Source organism: Lissotriton helveticus (assembly GCF_964261635.1).
Source record: "Lissotriton helveticus chromosome 1_1 unlocalized genomic scaffold, aLisHel1.1 SUPER_1_unloc_28, whole genome shotgun sequence".
In the NCBI taxonomy this organism is placed as follows: Eukaryota; Metazoa; Chordata; class Amphibia; order Caudata; family Salamandridae; genus Lissotriton; species Lissotriton helveticus.
This window is the reverse complement of record NW_027611668.1, coordinates 1,579,232-1,597,157: the sequence shown is the minus strand read 5'-3', so window position 1 is coordinate 1,597,157 and position 17,926 is coordinate 1,579,232. Positions and strand designations below refer to the sequence as shown.

The following is a 17,926-nucleotide window of genomic DNA, read 5'->3' as shown; positions in this document are numbered from 1 at the left end:
CACGCTGTGGAGAAGATTAGGTCACATTTACCCATTTTCCCATATTTGGTCCTGATGAAATGCCAACAGATTGCTCCATGACTACAGAAGGCATGAAAAAGGTTGACCTGAAGTATAGACCCCAGCTTACCAGCAGGTCCATAGGTGATCAACACTTTCACACAGTGATAGGGGTCATTAGTTCCACAATTTCTCTGCCACCGTTTTTGATCTCAACATGGACCAGGAAGATCACATTAACTATATTGTAGCAAATGGTCAATAGTTGATCTTATATTCAGACTTTCACCAATCTCACATCTTATGACACAACATCCTCTGTCCTACTATGCTCATCTGGCGTACTAATAAAAGATCTCCGACAAAGTGCCCTCTTGTGGTGCCCACCAGGCAGTGTAGCGCCGGCCTGGTGAGGAGTATAGCCCAATGATGAAGCATGTCACCTTCAGGTGAGTGAACGCAACTTGTCTTAAAAGCACATGCTTCCTAGGGTGTCTGCGTTCAGTTACAGATAATGCCGCTGGGACTGAACATCCAGGAACAGTATACTGTGATTTGACTGTTTTTTTTTAACAAATGTACATAGCAGATATTGGCCCTTCCTTGTGTCACAAAAGTGATCGATACCTGCCTAGGAGGGCACTTCTTACAGATGAGAATGGGGTTATCATGTTGCTGCTACAAGCTCCTTACCTGTGCGAGTTATCAGGAATGATGCAGGGGCAGACCCAAATCAGCCACACATGGAGATCAATGACAAATACTGAAGAATTAACAGAGCTTCCAAGCTGGTGACCATTACTTATTTGACCTTGAAAATAAAAGACACATTTTTAGTATTCTGGTGACTCATGACCATAAAAAACAAAGATTATAAATTCAATATTGTGTCAAATACTTAAAAAATGGAACTGGATGTGCTGAATCGGATGTTGTCCCAGGTCACGCGTGACACCTTCCACCACTATTGCTTATGGGACTTGTAGTTTTGTTTTTCTCATTAAAAGGATGGGCTCGAAAGTCCCAGTGTTCTAAGCGATGTTGGTCAAAATCAGAGGCCTGAGTGAGGGTGAAGCATGACATGGCTCTGCTTAGCAGTGAGATGACTGACAGTTCCTCAGCCCTTCCATTCTTTGACCTACAGAGGCTCGTTGGCCGTTCATATTTTTTTGCAACGACAAAGAAACTTTTATTGCAGCTCATGTCAACGGAAGAGATAAAACCCCTGGGCGTGTTTGTCAAATGTCAAATGTCAAATGCTTTTATATAGCGCACTTATCACCAAAAGAGGTCTCAAGGCGCTTTGCAGAAGAAAGGCATTGACCTAACAGAGTTGAGATACATCACAGTGAAACTTTATTTGGGAAAGAGCCACGCCTTTAAACCCCTTCGAAACTCCAAATAATTGGAGACCTACAGAAGATGATTAGGTAACTTATTCCATAGTTGGGGGGCCACATATGAAAAGGATCGGCATCCATTCCTGGACGTCCGGACTCTAGGTTGAGACAGCAAGAACTTTGAGCTGGAGCGAAGGGCTCTGGACGGAGTGTACCACACTAATTTTTTTGCTAAGTAAGAAGGGTCGATGCTGTGAAGGAGTTTATGGGTTAAACTCAAGATTTTAAAATGGCATCTTTGGCGCTCAGGTAACCAGTGCAGTTTTTTAGGAATGGGTTTAGAGGCAGACCTAGGAGGCAATCCCAACATAGCCTCGCGGCCGCGTTCTGGATGGTTTGTAGCTCAGACAGCAGATTCTCATTTATGGAGGCAAACATGGCATTTCCATAATCAAGCCTGCTGACGATCAATCCCTAGACCAGGGGCTTTCTGGCTTCAGGTGGGAGCCATTTAAAGATTTTACGCAGTTGGCGAAGTATTCCAAAACAAGTCCCGACAACCTGGTTGACGTGAACTTTCATAGAAAGAGCCCCGTCAAGCATGATCCCTAAGTCTCTTACGGCTTCTTTAGGCTCAGGGCTGGGCCCTAGATCATGAGGCCACCAGTCCTGAGACCAGAAGGTCTTGGCCTTGCCGAATAGCAAAATTTCTGACTTACTGCAGTTGAGTTGAAGTTTGTTTTCACTCATCCAACTATTAATGTGAATCATACATTGTTTAAAACTAGTACAGGTTTCCTAGGAATTGGATCTACAGGTGATAAGTACCTGAGTATCGTCTGCGTAAGACACCGTAGTGAAGCCATAAGATTTTATAATGTGGGCCAGAGGGCAGAGATAAAGGTTAAATAATAAGGGACTAAGGATCGAACCCTGCGGGACCCCCACAGAAAGAGGGATAGTGGCGGATGCATGAGAATTCATCCTGATATAAGAGTAACGATCCTTGAGATAGTCCGCGAACCAGGCCAAAGCATTGCCTCTGACACCAACCTCCCACAGCCGATGTTTCAGAATGCTGTGGGAGATGGTGTCAAAGGCAGCGGAAAGATCCAATAATACCAGAATGGCTGATTCGCCCCTATCCAAGGAGAGTCGGATGTTATCCACTATTTCAATTACTGCAGTTTCAGTGCCATGAGCGGCACGGAAACCTGACTGCGACGGGTCAAGAAGTGCATATGTTTCAATGTAGGAAGACACACGTTTGTTGACCAAATATTCAAGAACCTTACCAAAGTACGGTAGTAGGGATATTGGTCTGTAATTGGACAGGATAGAGGGATCACTGTTAGGCTTTTTAAGAATAGGCCTGACTTGCGCCAGTTTCCAGCTACTGGGGAAGGAGGCGCTCTCAAAGGAAGCGTTAAAAATACTGGTTAGACCATCAGTCAGCAACGGGAATAGCTCACCGCACTTACGAGGGAGCAGGGGGTCGGTAGGAGATCCTGATTTAATTTTTTTGAGTGCCAATAGCACTTCTGCTGGGGAAGTGGGCTAAAATTCTATCATGGATGGAAAATCAGTGGTTTCAAATGAGGGCTCGGAGCCGGAAGAAACCAACCCACTTAAAGCCACTTTTTGAGAAGAGGAAGGAAATGAGGAATATATTAGTTGGATCTTACTATGGAAATAGGAGGACAGTGAGTTCACCCACTCCAAGGAGGGGACACATTCTGATTGCTCCACCTGAGGAGTGGTAAATTCCCTGAGTATTTTGTACAATTCTTTGCTGGATTGGGAGGCTTATTTATTCTTTGCGTGATAAAGAGATTTGGCCGCCTTTATATGTTTCATATAATCAAAGTGCATTAATTTATACTTCTTGCGGTTTTCAGGCGTTCTGAACTTCCGTCATAATCTCTCCGCCGATCTACAGTCCATTTTCTCTTGTTTCAGAGTCTCAGTAAACCAAGGTGAGGCGATTCTTTTCAAATTAACTTTTGTTTCCGGGATAATTGCATCAAGCGTGTTTCTAATAGACGTTTCTAATTGAATAGCCATTGTTCCAGTATCATTAGGAAAATTGTCCGGAGGTTTAAAATGCATATGAAACGCCTCAGGAGTCAGTTTATGCCAAGGTCGGATAAGTACGGATTCTTTTTGGGTAGTGGTCCATGACCTGGAAGGTATAGGAAAATTAAAATGTATTAAGAAATGATCCGTCCAGATCATCTGCAAAGGGGGGTCACAGTTTAAATCAGTCACATTGGAAAATACTAGATCCAATAAATGACCCGCTTGGTGAGTGGAGCCTTGTACCCGCTGAGTTAGTCCCAGGGTTTCCAGGGTTGAGATTAAATGGCAAGAATCCATGTCATATAATAGTTCTGCATGATGATTGAAGTCACCTAATAAGATAAAATTATCTGTAGCCAGCACATGGGAGGCTAAAATATCTAACAAATTGTTGGCGAATTCGGATTTACCTCCCGGGGGTCTATATACCAGGGATGCTTTGCCGACCGCTGAAATGTTGTATTTTATGTTAATTATCAAAATTTCGAGCGTGTCGTTGGAGAGCGAATCAAGCCGGGTAATCTCCATGGGGGCCTTTTGCGGCTACTGCAATGCCTCCCTCTCGTTTTCCAACTCTATCTTGCCTAATCAGATGGTATTCACTGGGGAATGCCGTAGCAATATCAGAGGAAGCCTGACTATGGAGCCACGTTTCCGTAAAGAAACAGATGTCAGGTTTCTGATTGTCCAGTAGACACCAAAGCTCTAAGGCATGTTTAGGGATGAATCTAGTATTAAGATAGAGAGCAGTGAGAAAATTAAGGTCCGTTTTCGTACTAATATTGCTTAGTTCCTGCGAACTTTCGGACATAAATTTCTCCGAGCCCCTACGCAATAGAGAGGAGACAGCCATCCTGGCCGAATCATTCCTAAAAGGGGTGGCAGTGGGACAGACTACCTGGGAATCTACTAGATTATGCTGGTTTAATGAGAGCAGTTCCTGCTGATTATAGCAGATCATGGTTAATATACACGGACCACTTAGGAGCCACGCAAATTTAAAAAATCCACCAAGGGTTTGGGCGACGGGCGGCGTCCCGGCGCGGACGGGCTTGCCTTTGGCACGCCTTCGGCGCGCCGCCGGCGTGCCGCTGCGCGCGTCCGCTCTGTGTGGTGGTTTAAGTAGGGAAGGGGGCGGGCAGCTCTGATGACGCTGCTGGTGCGCCAGGTGCTTCCTGTCCCTCCGCACAACCGGCACAAGCCGTGGCGGAACGGGGACCAGCACACGAAGAAGGTCAGCAGGTGAGAATTAGGCGGTCGTAATCACTGCAACACATTTTAAAAGCACACAAACTAAAGTATAAACGTGGTCGTAATCACCGCATGCAATGTTTAAAACTCTACAAAGTATTAGAAAAAAAGTACGCAGGTAAAACAGCTATTGGCCTTCAAGCAAGAGAAGTGTTTCCAGCGAGGAGTTAAATCCCCAAACTCACTCAGTAATCAGCGCAAGTGCAACACACAGCAAGGTTGCCAATCTCGCTGCGCGCGTCCGCGCTGTGTGGTGGTTTAAGTAGGGAAGGGGGCGGGCAGCTCTGATGACGCTGCTGGTGCGCCAGGTGCTTCCTGTCCCTCCGCACAACCGGCACAAGCTGTGGCGGAACGGGGACCAGCAGACGAAGAAGGTCAGCAGGTGAGAATTAGGCGGTCGTAATCACCGCAACACATTTTAAAAGCACACAAATTAAAGTATAATCAACTACTGACAAACATGAACAATCAAGAACATAAGTTTCTGGAAAACTATCAGGCACCCAATCAGAATCAGCCGTCCTTTTCACCCAGGGATTATTGAGGCTTTGGAGAGGGTGAACTGCACGTGGTATAAGAAGACCACTACATGACTCAAAGCTCACTTCTCATGGATGTACTGAAATGCCAACTTCATGGCACACTTAGCCAGTTCTAATCACCTCTTCCAACGGCTGCAGGACGCCAACAGACACGTCGATTGTGGCGCCCGCAGGTTGATGTTAACGCTCGTCTTACGACATTCTCGTATCGAAGACATCGTTAAGGGACGCGAGCAGATATCTTGAATGCGGTTCCCCGTTATTTTAGTATCATCCATCTATCCAAATATTTTTGTTTTGAAGAAATTGTCAAGGGACACGAGCGTAAGTTCTGAAAGCAGCTGTCCCGTTTCGGTATTAACAACTATCCTGTTGCAGATAATTGTACTGAAGACTATTGGAGGCTCCTTCATGTACTAAGTTATACGTACCTATTTTATCTACATTAGTATTTCGGCTTGATGGTTGGCTACAATGATAAGCACCTGAGTCATTCTACCATTCCCAAGACTGAGAACGGGTCTTTCTCCGTGGTCCCTTTATCATTTGGAATCACACGTGCATCCAGGTTCTTGATCACAAGTTGCGTCTAGTGAGATGTGACTCCACCCAGAGATTTGTGCAGTTGTGAAGATGCTCTGTGCACTGGCTGAGAAACTAAGAGCAGTGATTTAAATATGATATATGATGATCAGAAAGATCTGTGCAATGGTTGAACCCCTCTGTGCAATGATTAAGAAGCTCTGTGCACATGTTGAGGTGATCAGTACAACGTGCAACTGCATATGTGCAGTGGTCAAATGTCCTGTGTAATAGTTCAGATGCTACGTAAAGTTTGGAGTGCTCCATGAATGGTGGTTATGCTATGTGTACTGCTTGTAATGTTACGTGCAACGGCTGACGCGCTATGTGCAATGATTTAAATACTCTGTGCCATTATCAGAACACACTATACAAGGGTTAAGATTCTCAGTGCAATGGTTGAGAAGTCTTGTGCAAATGTCAGATATGTGCAGTTGTCAAGATGTTCTGTGCACTGGCTGAGAAACGATGCACTGTGCTTTAACTACTCTGTGTGATGATCAGGAAGATCCATGCAACGGTGAGAAGCCTTGTGCACATGTGATCAGTGCAACGTGCATTTACAATTGTGCAATGGTGAAATGTCCTGTGTTATAGTTCAGATGCTATTTTTAAAGGTTAGAGTGCTCAATGGAATTGTGGTGATGCCATGTGCACTGCTTGAGGTTCTATGTGCACTGCTTGTGGTGCTATGTGCACTGCTTGAGGTGCTATGTGCACTGCTTGAGGTTCTATGTGCACTGCTTGTGGTTCTATGAGCACTGTTTGTGGTTCCTTGTGCACTGCTTGAGGTTCTATGTGCACTGCTTGTGGTGCTATGTGCACTGCTTGTGGTTCTATGAGCACTGTTTGTGGTTCCTTGTGCACTGCTTGTGATGCCATGTGCACTGCTTGAGGTTCTATGTGCACTGCTTGTGGTGCTATGTGCACTGCTTGATGTTCTAAGTGCACTGCTTGTAGTGCTATGTGCACTGCTTGTGGTCTATGAGCACTGTGTGTGGTTCCTTGTGCACTGCTTGTGATGCCATGTGCACTGCTTGAGGTTCTATGTGCACTGCTTGTGGTGCTATGTGCACTGCTTGAGGTTCTATGTTCACTCCTTGTGATGCCATGTGCACTGCTTGTGGTGCAATGTGCGGTGGTTGAGTTGTTGTATTGAATACGAGGCCCCTTGTGCTGGCTCAGATGCTTTATGCACTGCTTGAGATGTGAGCGCTAATTAAGAGGTCAAGTGCTTGGTTCAGAGGCTCTTGCAACGGCAGCGACGCTATGTTCAGTGTTTGAAATATGTGGTGCAATATTTGAGACCCTCTCTGCTCTGACTGCGCTCATTAGTGCTCCACTCGGATGTTCTTCGCACTAATTGAGGTGCTGCAGACATTGCAGAGATTAACTGTTCAGTCGCTTTTGCGTCGGTTGAGGAGCCCTGAACAATAGTCGTGATATGGCTCGCACAGGCTATAAAGCAACCTAAAATGACTGAGATGTTCTGTGCAGTAGCAGAGAGGTCACGTGCACTGAGGTTGTGATTCCGTAGCTTGGTATGCTCTGTGCTCTCGCCGAGATGATGCTCTGTGATCCAGATTTTATGTGATGTTTTTGAGGCTCAATGTGAATGAGCAACACTTAAGATGGTTTGTTGACGACTCTTGAGTCCGGACTAGCCGTTGTTTCTTTCAGTACGTTTGCTGTGTGATATGGATCAAGTGATGGATTATTCTGAAAGCATACAGGCGGCTCTCCCCTCTTTCACGAAGCGCGCGAAGCAGGAAGACGCGCGAGCCTTTAACGGCGCTGACGCGCACCAGCCTCAAGCTTCGATCCACTCCATCATCCCTGCTGACGCGCCGCTTCCACATATGGAATCACTGCACACCAGGGGGTGGGGGAGGCCTCAAGCTCACAGGCACGTCCGGATTCCCGAAGCGCGTCACAAGGCCGCGTCTGCACCCCGTGCACCAGTGTGTCAAGAATGTGTGTCAGGAACACTAGTCTAAGGCACTGTAATTCAGACGCGTGTGGGAGGAAAGGGACGGGTAACAGTAACACCAAGTAACTTAAACACCAACGGGCTAATGGAAGCTTTTCACAAGCGATCATAGCATCCACTTATCAACAAGAGCGCCTACTGTATGCCCCACAGTAAGATTACTCTGACACCGTGGAACATCGCAGGAGCCGGCAAGATTGCATTAGAGCCTGAATCAGAAACCCACTTAAGATCATTTGATATAAGACGTCTCCAGGAGACCTGGAGCTGTGGAGAAACACCACTCATGGGTTACTCAAAATTCTATAACCCAACTGTAAAAATTGGAGAGGAAGGCAGGCAAAAGGCGGGCTGAGCATCTACGTGACTCTCAATAAAGTTTTTAATATAACAGAGTTGAAAACAGATTCCTCATTTATGCAAGCAGCACAGGGGAACAAATGCAAGAAGAGATCAAAAGATTTCTGGGAGCATACAAATGGCAACGGTTGTTTCAACAGCGTTTGGCCAAAAATAAGTGGTTCAATAGCGCACTTAAATACCGGAAATGTGTATTAAAAGCAGCGAAGGTAAAGCAACACGCACAAGCATTCAGATTTTATCTGCTCATATTCATAGAATCAAGGCTAGAGCACAACAAGCTCTTGGCATTGCTGTGGGGAGAGGGAAGGAGAAATGCGAGTCACGGCCGCCAGGCCGTGAAGTGTGAAGTAGTGGGCGGGGAAGCAGATCCCTTTGAAGCTGCTGCCTGCTTGTGGGGACTGGTAGGAAGGGTGACGAGACGCAGGCCCTGCAGTGAATAATTATGGGAGGAGAGATGCTGGCCTGAGGCAGAGCGCACCATATGGGGAGGGAGGGGGTGGGCTGCCTGCTGGGCTGGGCTGCCTCTGATGATCAAATGCGAGACACAGAAGGCAGGCGCTGGAGAGGGAGGGGGTGGGCTGCCTGCAACTCGAGCAACCATATGGAGAGGAAGGGGGGTGGACGGCCTGCTGGGAGAAGCTTGTGTGAGAGAGACTGGGCTGCCTTTGATGATCGAATGCAAGCTCGTGCACGAGGAGCTTGTGGTCACGTGATTCACGTGAACTGTTGAAAATCCTCATCGTAAAAATCAGCTTTGTGGATGGGCGGCAATAGGTCTCTCTGCGAGACCTAAAAACTTAACAAAAAGCAACAAAACTAGAAAATGCATTTCCAAATGCTTCAAAAGAGAAACAGTTAATACAAATGAACAATATTAAATTTTGTTGGTACCTTAGTAATGTGCTTACTTCTTGGCTTCACTCCCTCTGCAGCAATAACACTCTGAAAGGAGAAATTACTGCTGTGAGTCTCAGAGTCTTCAGTATTACTGGTCTCAGTCACGAAGACTGTGGTGTCTGAAGATAACTTTCTCTTACTTGGCTTTATAGTTCCACCAGCCACGCCATTGCTTTTAGCAGACACGCTACTGTCAGCAGCATCACAACTTCAGGCAGACCTGCAATGCGGATCTCACCACTCACATTGGGTGAACACTCGTCTCTGCTACATACATGCACTCTGTTCTCAAATTTGCTTGGGGCTGTCAAAATGCAAAGAGCTGCAATATATTCGCCACACTTTCCTGACTACCTTGTTTTTAAAAGTTGTGACATTCAAGTGTGATTCTTGGTTCGTCTACAAGCTGAATTTTTTTAGAGGTTCTATTGCCACACAATACTCGTCCCATATTCCAATTTGTCCACAGGGTGTTTCAACCCTGGTAGGTTATCAACTGCCTGTTCTGCAGATAATTTCAGATAGTTTCTGTAAGAAACTGAATTATTATTTGCGGTAGATGAGGAACAATCACAATAGTTGTTAGAGTGAACTTTCAAACCCATTCAATTAACCGAGGATCAACCCCCTGGTACCTAAGCACCGAACAGGCAGGCTTAACTTAAGGTAATATGTAAAACATTTATGCAGAAACAAAACAAGTAAAAGTCAAAATGCAAAACAATAAAAAACCCAAACCAAAATAGAAAAATAAAGTAAAATGTATTAAACAAAATGACACTAAAATGACAATATCCAATAAGGGGAATTAGATATGAACTGTAACGCTGTAAGAATCACAAGGTGCCAATGGATGAGGGGCCCGGGCATGGATTAGTCTCTCTGGAGCTGACTGCCAAGTCAGAGGAAACCGGAGGCCATGGCCTGCAAGCACATAGTGCAGGAATTAGACGCAGTGGTCCAAGAAGACATCTAGTGCTCCAGGCTCAGATAGGGCTGCTGGCCTACAGGGGGATTCACTGCAGGTTTGGGTGCAAAGTGCTTAGAGTATTGAGAACAAGCAGCAGATGCCCAGCAGGGCAATAGCAGACGGTTGAAGGCAGCAAGGCCCGGACGAGACTGAAAGGGAGTGACAACTATGGCCCTCACCATCAAGCAACAGCATAGTGGAGCTCAGCGGGAGGACAACCTGGTGACAGCCAGTCACTGGGGCTGGGACCCCCACGACAAGGCAGGACGGTCTAGTGATGTGGTAAGAGATATAGCAGCCATGTCCTCAGCGAGAAGCAAGAAGGATCAGAATCTAAAAAAGATGCTGACCTAGCTCCCAATGACCAGCAGCAGAGAAGGGAGGCTCTCCCCAATGACACAAATCAGCCAAGATGCAGACACCTCTGAAGCCCCAGTTACCCACGCCTTTTTAGAGTCGCTATTCGGTGCATTATGAGGCGACTTGCAGACGCTGAAAAGGGAAATAGCGGGGGAGATGAAGGAGATAACCGATTGAGGCCACACGTCCCCCAACGGCATCAACGTCCTCCTTACGATAAGGCGGGGCGTTAATGCCGTTGGGGACAGTGTGGCCTCCATCGAAGATCAGGGGCAAGCCCGGGAAGAGGAGGTGGAGCATCTACAGCAAGAGATACTCCGGCTCAAGGTTCAACAGATCGATCTCCAGTCACACACAGAAGACCTGGAGGATCGGTCTCGGCGAAACAACATCCACGTTAAGGGAGTTCCACCTAAAGAAGAAGGGCCAGACATCACACAATACCTGCAGGGTCTCTTCAGGAGCATACTGGGCGCCCCCACCGTATATTTTGGCTTACTTTCCAGACTTTAAACTAAAAGAGTGTACACTACGTACTGCCAGGCACAAGCAACCACTAAGATATCAGGACCACTCCATAGCTTTGTACCAGGACCTGGCTCTAATAACCCTTCAAAAGTGTTGGGTATTTCGAGTGGCAACCACGCGTCTTCGAAATCAAGGAATACCATATTCTTTGGGTCACCCTTTCCGGCTGATTTTCATATGGCAGGGCAAAGTCCTCCAGCTCAGATCCATGCAGGACACTTGCCAGGTGCTGGGCATCGAGAATCCAATCCAGGAGGACACAGAGGGCCCACAGACCAAAACTCCTCGAGAAAGATGGCATAAGGTCTACGGGAGGCGTGGCACAGAGCGAGCAACGAGACCGGACCCCAAGACCATGGCACAAGAAAGACTGGCAGTGCTGGAGACATTGTCAAAGGAGTCATTCCCCCATGATGACACTGTGAACGACTGAGGGACAAACAAGTGACATTTGCAAGGCTGGGTGGGCGGCGAAGAAGTCTACGGGGAGTGTATAGACACGGGGAGTGTAGAGACACAGGGAACAGGCGACACACGTTCCGAACTATTCCGACTTCCAAGGACGCGCACGCACGTATGGCGGGCCCTGGACAATTTGATGTGAATGGGTTTCTAAGTTGGGGTTAGGGAGGGGAGGGTGGATAACTGATATGCAGGTGAATGGCGTTGAAGAGAGGATCAAAGGACAATGGAGGCCGGGCAGACGTTGGGAGCTCAGGGGGAAGAGGGATCACAGGGACCCAAATACAGGCCAAAGCTGGTGCACTCACTATGACACGCTATTTCCCAGCGCACACTGAAAATTCTCACTCTCAATGCGAGAGGTCTCAACAATCCCAATAAAAGGAGGTCCATCCTTTCCTACCTGGATAACATGGAGGCAGATGTGTGCCTCCTCCAGGAGACACAGCTCCTCTCCAAAGATTGGCATAGAATGAGGTCACAACTCTTTCCACAGCAGTTCTTTTCATCTACCCTGGATAAGAAGGCGGGTGGCTATTTTAGTAGCCAAGCGTTTTAAGGGGACAGTGGGGGAAAAGGTGGACAAAATCAAAGAGATTGATGGGAGCAGGGCCATCGATAGAGTAGGTGTTGGTATGAATATTTTAGAAGCCGAAATTGTGTTGCACACCGCCAGAGTTGCTGCTCCCGCAATCACCCTTCACCCGATATACAATCAATCCAGGGGCTGCCTCAATTGCCTATAGATAGAAACGGGTCCTCCCCCCCACAACCCCCTATACCAATAACCATTTCAAATACCAACCCCACCAGGGATGGTGCTAATAGGTTAAACAGGCCCAGGGGCTCGAATAAGAACAGGTTGTCTAGTACCTCATGCATTAATGTTCCTGCCGCCACAAGTATGAATGGCTAATCAGGATGTCCTTAGTCTGCTGCCCGCTGCTTGCCCTTATGTGTTGGTACTGGCAGGAGTACCTACTTTAAAGAGGGATCAACATGAGTCAAGGGACCAGCTACGCAATAAATGTGTGGACTGACTATCAAGGCATAGAAGCTTCCATGTATCCGAAATAAAGGATATTATTATGGCACGCAGGGTTGGGTGAGTCAGTGCATCTACCAAAAATATCAAAGGGGAAAGTATTCTAATTAACTTTTGCAGACCTTCTTTGGTGAGACACCTACTAAGGGGTTGCGAATTTATAACACCTAATAGCACTAACATATGCGCACTACCCCTTGGTTAGTTCTACAAACCAAATCATGCTCCTTTCACCAACAATTACTCTTGATTACTTCCTCTAATAGGTTCAAGGCCTTGACTGGATAGAGACCCAAGACTGACTATCAACTTTTTGGGAAAATACTAATCCTGCTATTAGGTTACCGCATGCCATGCCAGTAACTGAGTGTACTATTCCCACAACCCACTTATCCCCCCTATGCAAACGAAGGCCTCAGCAAGTTCAGACCTCCGTATCTTAAGCTGGAATGTTGCAAGGTTGTACTCTAAACTTCACCAGCCAGATTGGGTACAACTTATTAAAGACCCACATATCCTTTTATTTCAGGAAACATGGGCCACACAAGAATGGCATATTGAGGGGTTTGAATGCCATAATATCCTAGCAACAACCCCCAAGCAGGGTCGACCATTTGGGGGTTTATCAATCTGGGTCAATATTAAGACAGGTGGATGCATAAAAACTGTACATACAGATACCAATAATTTTCTAGGCATATTATTTAATAGGGGGATTTTCTTTTGGATAATTAATTTTTATAACAATGATTTTCATTCTGTTCCAAATATGCATTTGATAAATTTGTTTAATTGTATTGCATCTATTGGAAACTCCAAAGACTCTTTTAAGTCAGTAGGAATCTGTGTGGGGGCGATTTTAATGCTAAGCTATCTTACTCATGGTCAAGCGAATATTCACACAGCAGCAGACAAACATGCAATGGGGTAGAGAGCTAATGGACCATTTGAACACCCTTAACTTAATTAATGTTATGGAAATTGATGCAACTACAAAAGATAATGCTCCCCCTGAACCGAGATTCAGAGGGAGGGTCTGTTCATCTGAAATTGATAATGTTTTTTATCCCCCCCGCTTTAGAAGCAAGCTTGCTTAAAGCCGAAATTATGGCCACAATCTTTGGGGACCATAACCCAATACAAGTAACGTTACAGATGTCTCCAGTTCCAACGCCTCAGACAGAATGTGGTGCTGGAGATCTATCACCGTCCATAGATAACCGCAGACTGGTATGGTGAGGCATTAATAACGCAGACCGATTCAGTTCTATGGTTAGGGGAAACATGAATCTTATTAACATCTGCTTAGAGGCCCTGTTCCACACCCAGTGGCTATCAGCACCTTTACCGAACTCAGTGGAGCCATTAAATCCTTGCTGTCTAACCCCATTTGTACAGTACTGCGCGAACCTAGATGGTTCAATCAGGAGTGCTCAATTGTCAACAGGAAGCTCCGCAAGGCCCGAATCTCAAAGCCCTAGGTGTAATGATTTGGTCAAGGCCTTAAGGTTGACATATAACCAGGCTATTGCTAATAGGAAGGAACAGTTATTAGGTGAGCACTGGTATGTGCTCATTAATTCTGCCAGCTTAAATAATGGGAATATATTTTGGACTACCATTAAAGAGTTAAGATCAATGGGACAACCGTTAACTCCCATCACTGCAACATAATGAGCGCTACCTGGGAAAGTCACTTTTCCACTATTTACCAAGAGCCTGCTTTTTAACCCGACCCTTTTATTAACAGGGTGCCACCTTGAGTCTCATTATCAATAAACGAGGTTCGAGGAGGCTATACGTCAGAGTGCAGGCAATAAAACTCCAGGCCCTGATGGGTTGCCCATCGATCTTATTAAATATAAACCAGATTTTTGGGCCCCACTGTTGTTAAATATTTCTAATATTCTAACCAATGCCCCACTGCCTAAGACATGGTCTACTAGCACTATCGTTCCCATTTTTAGGTTTCGCCTGTCGAAAGCTGTGCACTGCGCAGCTTTTCGCGCAGGCGAAATCTTAAGTCTACAGTATGTGTGTGTTGTCCGCCCCTCTGTTCCATTGTCTAGCTCCATAAATGGAGGCTAGCCATTGGAACAGAGATCTGTCCGTCAATGCCGGAGCAGATTCGTGGGCGTTCCCGACAATTTTAGGCTTTTGCCCACGTCATGCGGTGGTGGGCGGTGGGTATTTATTTATTTTTTGGGGGTTTGTTGTGCTCATTTCTCCGAAGATGGCGGCCGGCGGGGGTCCTGTTCTGATGAACGCCCGCGCTCAGCTCGGGATGTCCTCGATCCCGGTGAGTGGGGAGCACTGGCACGTGTTCTTGTTGACTTTTGTCTCATGGCTGACTCCCCATACGAAGCCTGGGTCCGTTCCCGCCCCCCCTCCCGCTGTCTGTGTGCCCGTTCCCCCCCCCCGCTGTCCGTTTGCCCGTTCCCGCCCCCCTCCCGCTGTCCGTGTGCCTGTGCTTAATGCTTGTTTGTCTTTACTCCCGCTCCCTTCCATTGTCCGTATTGTCTTTACTCTTTCCCTCGCTCCTGTTGTCTGTGTTGTCTTTACTCCCACCTCCTCCCGTTTCTTTGTTATCTTTACTCCCGTTTTCCCTGGGGCGCCCTGCAGCTGGCTGGCATACTGGTTACAGAACTGGGTGTAGCAGATTTTTCCACCGTGCCAAAAGGGCATCTCCTGGACAAGGCCTGGTTCCCTATTTAGGGGGTGCAAATCCGTTCCAATCCATTCACTGGGGGGCGGGGTAGAAGCTGAACGAGGTGCGCAACGCTTTTGGGGTTATAGGTCACTGCTTTCCGCTACTGACAATTGTTTGCTGAGTGGCATTTACAACTAATGTGAAAAACAAAATGAAATCGAATATTCTTAATTAAAATTGAGAGGAAGACTAGTTGTGTTTCTAAAGATGACACCTTGGTCGATAGTTTACGGGGATTGTGTTATTCTGTATTCAGACACATACCCAATGCTGGATGGAGTAAGGGCCTCTAAGATGGGATAAGAATGAGTCAGTGTTAGGACACCATGGGACAAGGCCCGGGCCCTCTACCAGCCAGCGTGCATGGGCACTGTATCTGAAACAGAAAGGGCAGAAAGACGTTTTCAGAGGGTACCCTAGAACTGCATCTTGCTGAACCTACACAAACGTGGTGCTGACTGACTGTGTAATACTCTGCTGCAGTGCTGTGTACGGAGTGCTGCGCTTGACCCGCTCCGGCAGTGTACAGTTGCTGCCCTGGATGCATGGCTGCACTCTTCATAAGTGCACAGTGTGGTACGATGTGCGTGAGGAGGGTGGTTGAACTGTAATCCAAGGGGCTGACTGCCCCTTGCCTTCCCCACACAGTGTGTGCAATGATATTCGTGGGGGGACATCTCGGTGTCCTTTGTGGTTTATAGCTCTGAACACTGGGTTGGTGGCTGCAGTGCTATGCAAGTGGTGAGTATCTGCATTGTGGTAAACATGGGTAGTGAAGTGTGGTATATTAGGTGGGTATATGCTACTTACTCTTAGGCCAGGAGTTGGTAACTGCACTGTTGTCCTAGGTGTGTGTGTGTGTGTGTGGGGCTCTGTTGGTGTGTGTGGGTCTGTGTGTGGGTCTGTGTGTGTGTGTGTGGGTCTGTGTGTTTTTGTGTGGCATTTGCCAGAGTCTATAATTAGCGGGATCGTCCCTACTGCCCTTTTTGTATATAGGGACGATCTCCGCGCCCTTCCATGATATAGGGATAGGCTGCCCTCTGCTAATTGCATTGCACAGTAAGTTGATATACGGTGCCCATACCTCTGGGTCATGCCTAAAGAGGTCTCCCCGGATGTTATCTGGGCTGGCGCTTTGGACGGCTTAATGGCGGCTATAGCCTGCTTAGTATCTAAGATACTAAAATATAGTGGTTCAAACTCCTTGGACATTGTCAGCTCTTTATTTATGCATAAGTTCTCGCTTGAAGGGGAACCCGGACATGCATATAAATGTGCAAAGTGTCTGAACCATGTTTTAGGATCTAGTGATCTAGATGGTAGTCCTGGGCTGGCTTGCTCGACTTATTGCCGTTTGCAACAATCCGCAAAAAAAGTGATTGATCTCCTGCCCTTGCTACGGCTCGCAAGTCTTCCCAACCAGAGTCCTCCCAATGTCTACGTTCTTGTACAGTCTGTGCTTGCTGTGCTTGAGATTGTGTTCCTTTTGCCTGCATCGCTTTGATTCTATGGCTGCTATTTTTATTTTTTCCATTCTGTAACAGTTCTCTCATGTAACGTAACTGGTTCTATTGGTTCTATTGCACGGTGCTTTGACACCTTCGGGTAAGGTCCCCGCTTTATAAGAATGCATTAAATAAATGACCTCACCTGGGGTTTCATGTGGGTGCTGTGCTCTCTGTTGTGGGTCGGGTTACAAGTGGACCTGTGGATGAACCACTGCGCATGCGCCAGGGACAGACACTGCTTCCCACAACGCCGGCTAACGATGCCTTGGATTACCTGCGCATGCGCGGAGAACAGACACTGCCTTCCGCTGCGGAGCGAGGGTAAAGAGGGCCTTGGGTGAACAACTGCGCATGCGCGGCGGACAGACGCCGATGTCACAACAATCCAACTCCAGAAGTCGATGCAAGAAAGATTTCATTTAGTTCACAGCACGGAGCGCAGTGAAGGGCGACAGCTCAGAGCCAGCACAGGTGGGACTCAAAGAAGCACAAGAATTCCAGTGTCCGCGCGGGGACACAATGAATGAGATATAACTGCCTCCCGCCGCAGAGCGCGAGGCGCCTCGCGCCACAGCACAGGGTGAGAGGTATTTAAATGCAAAGCTCCTCGGTCCGCTCCTCTGGGGGAAATGTCTTTCCTCTGCGCATGCGCAGTGAGGCTGAGTGTTCTCTGTGCAGGGCAGTTCACAGTCCGTACCCCGTGCAAGGTCCTAACTCGGCGATAGGAAGTGATGTCTACACTCTGCACATGCGCAGCTGTGACGCGCGGTTCTGCGCGTGCCCAGAAGTGAGACGCATTGTTTTGTTTTGTTGAGCTCGCGCGTCACTCGGAGGGGGAATAACACACCGGGCCCCCTCCTCACAGGCAGCCGGGCCCCCGGTGCCCCCTCCCCCAGACCCTGCAGCCCCCACTGAGCGGGGCTCGAGCAGAGGTGAGGGGGGCCTCTGACCCCAGGGTGACGCACGAGCGCGGGGGCATCTTCAGGACACTGAGAGGCAGCATTCAGGGCAGGGGCTGTAGAGCTTTCCAGACTCTGAACTGCTTCATACATGTGTGACTTAAGGAAAGAGAGTGCATTCAAATCAATAGTTCCACCATCTTTATAAAACAATGTACATATGCAAGCATAGAACAACTGTATATAGCTTTTTCCTACTATGCTTTCCCGAGTGTGTGTCTATGTGTGTCTGTGTGTGTGTGTGTCTGTTGGTCTCTGTGTGTGTCTGTGTGTGTGTCTGTGTGTGTGTCTGTGTGTGTATCTGTGTGTGTGTGTCTGTGTGTGTGTCTGTTGGTCTCTG

The 17,926-nt window shown here is 47.3% G+C and overlaps 1 protein-coding gene across 1 annotated transcript in view; it reads right to left on the bottom strand.

Moving 5' to 3' along the window:
* The window catches only part of LOC144805822 (uncharacterized), a 36,235-nt gene extending 19,421 nt beyond the window's left edge, over positions 1-16,814 (bottom strand). The window contains exons 1-2 of the mRNA XM_078672302.1: positions 16,770-16,814; positions 694-811 (exon numbers count right to left, since the gene is read on the bottom strand). The gene's annotated coding sequence lies outside the window, so the exon portion shown is untranslated. The remainder of the gene's footprint in view (positions 1-693; positions 812-16,769) is intronic.
* Positions 16,815-17,926: the final 1,112 nt, after the last annotated feature.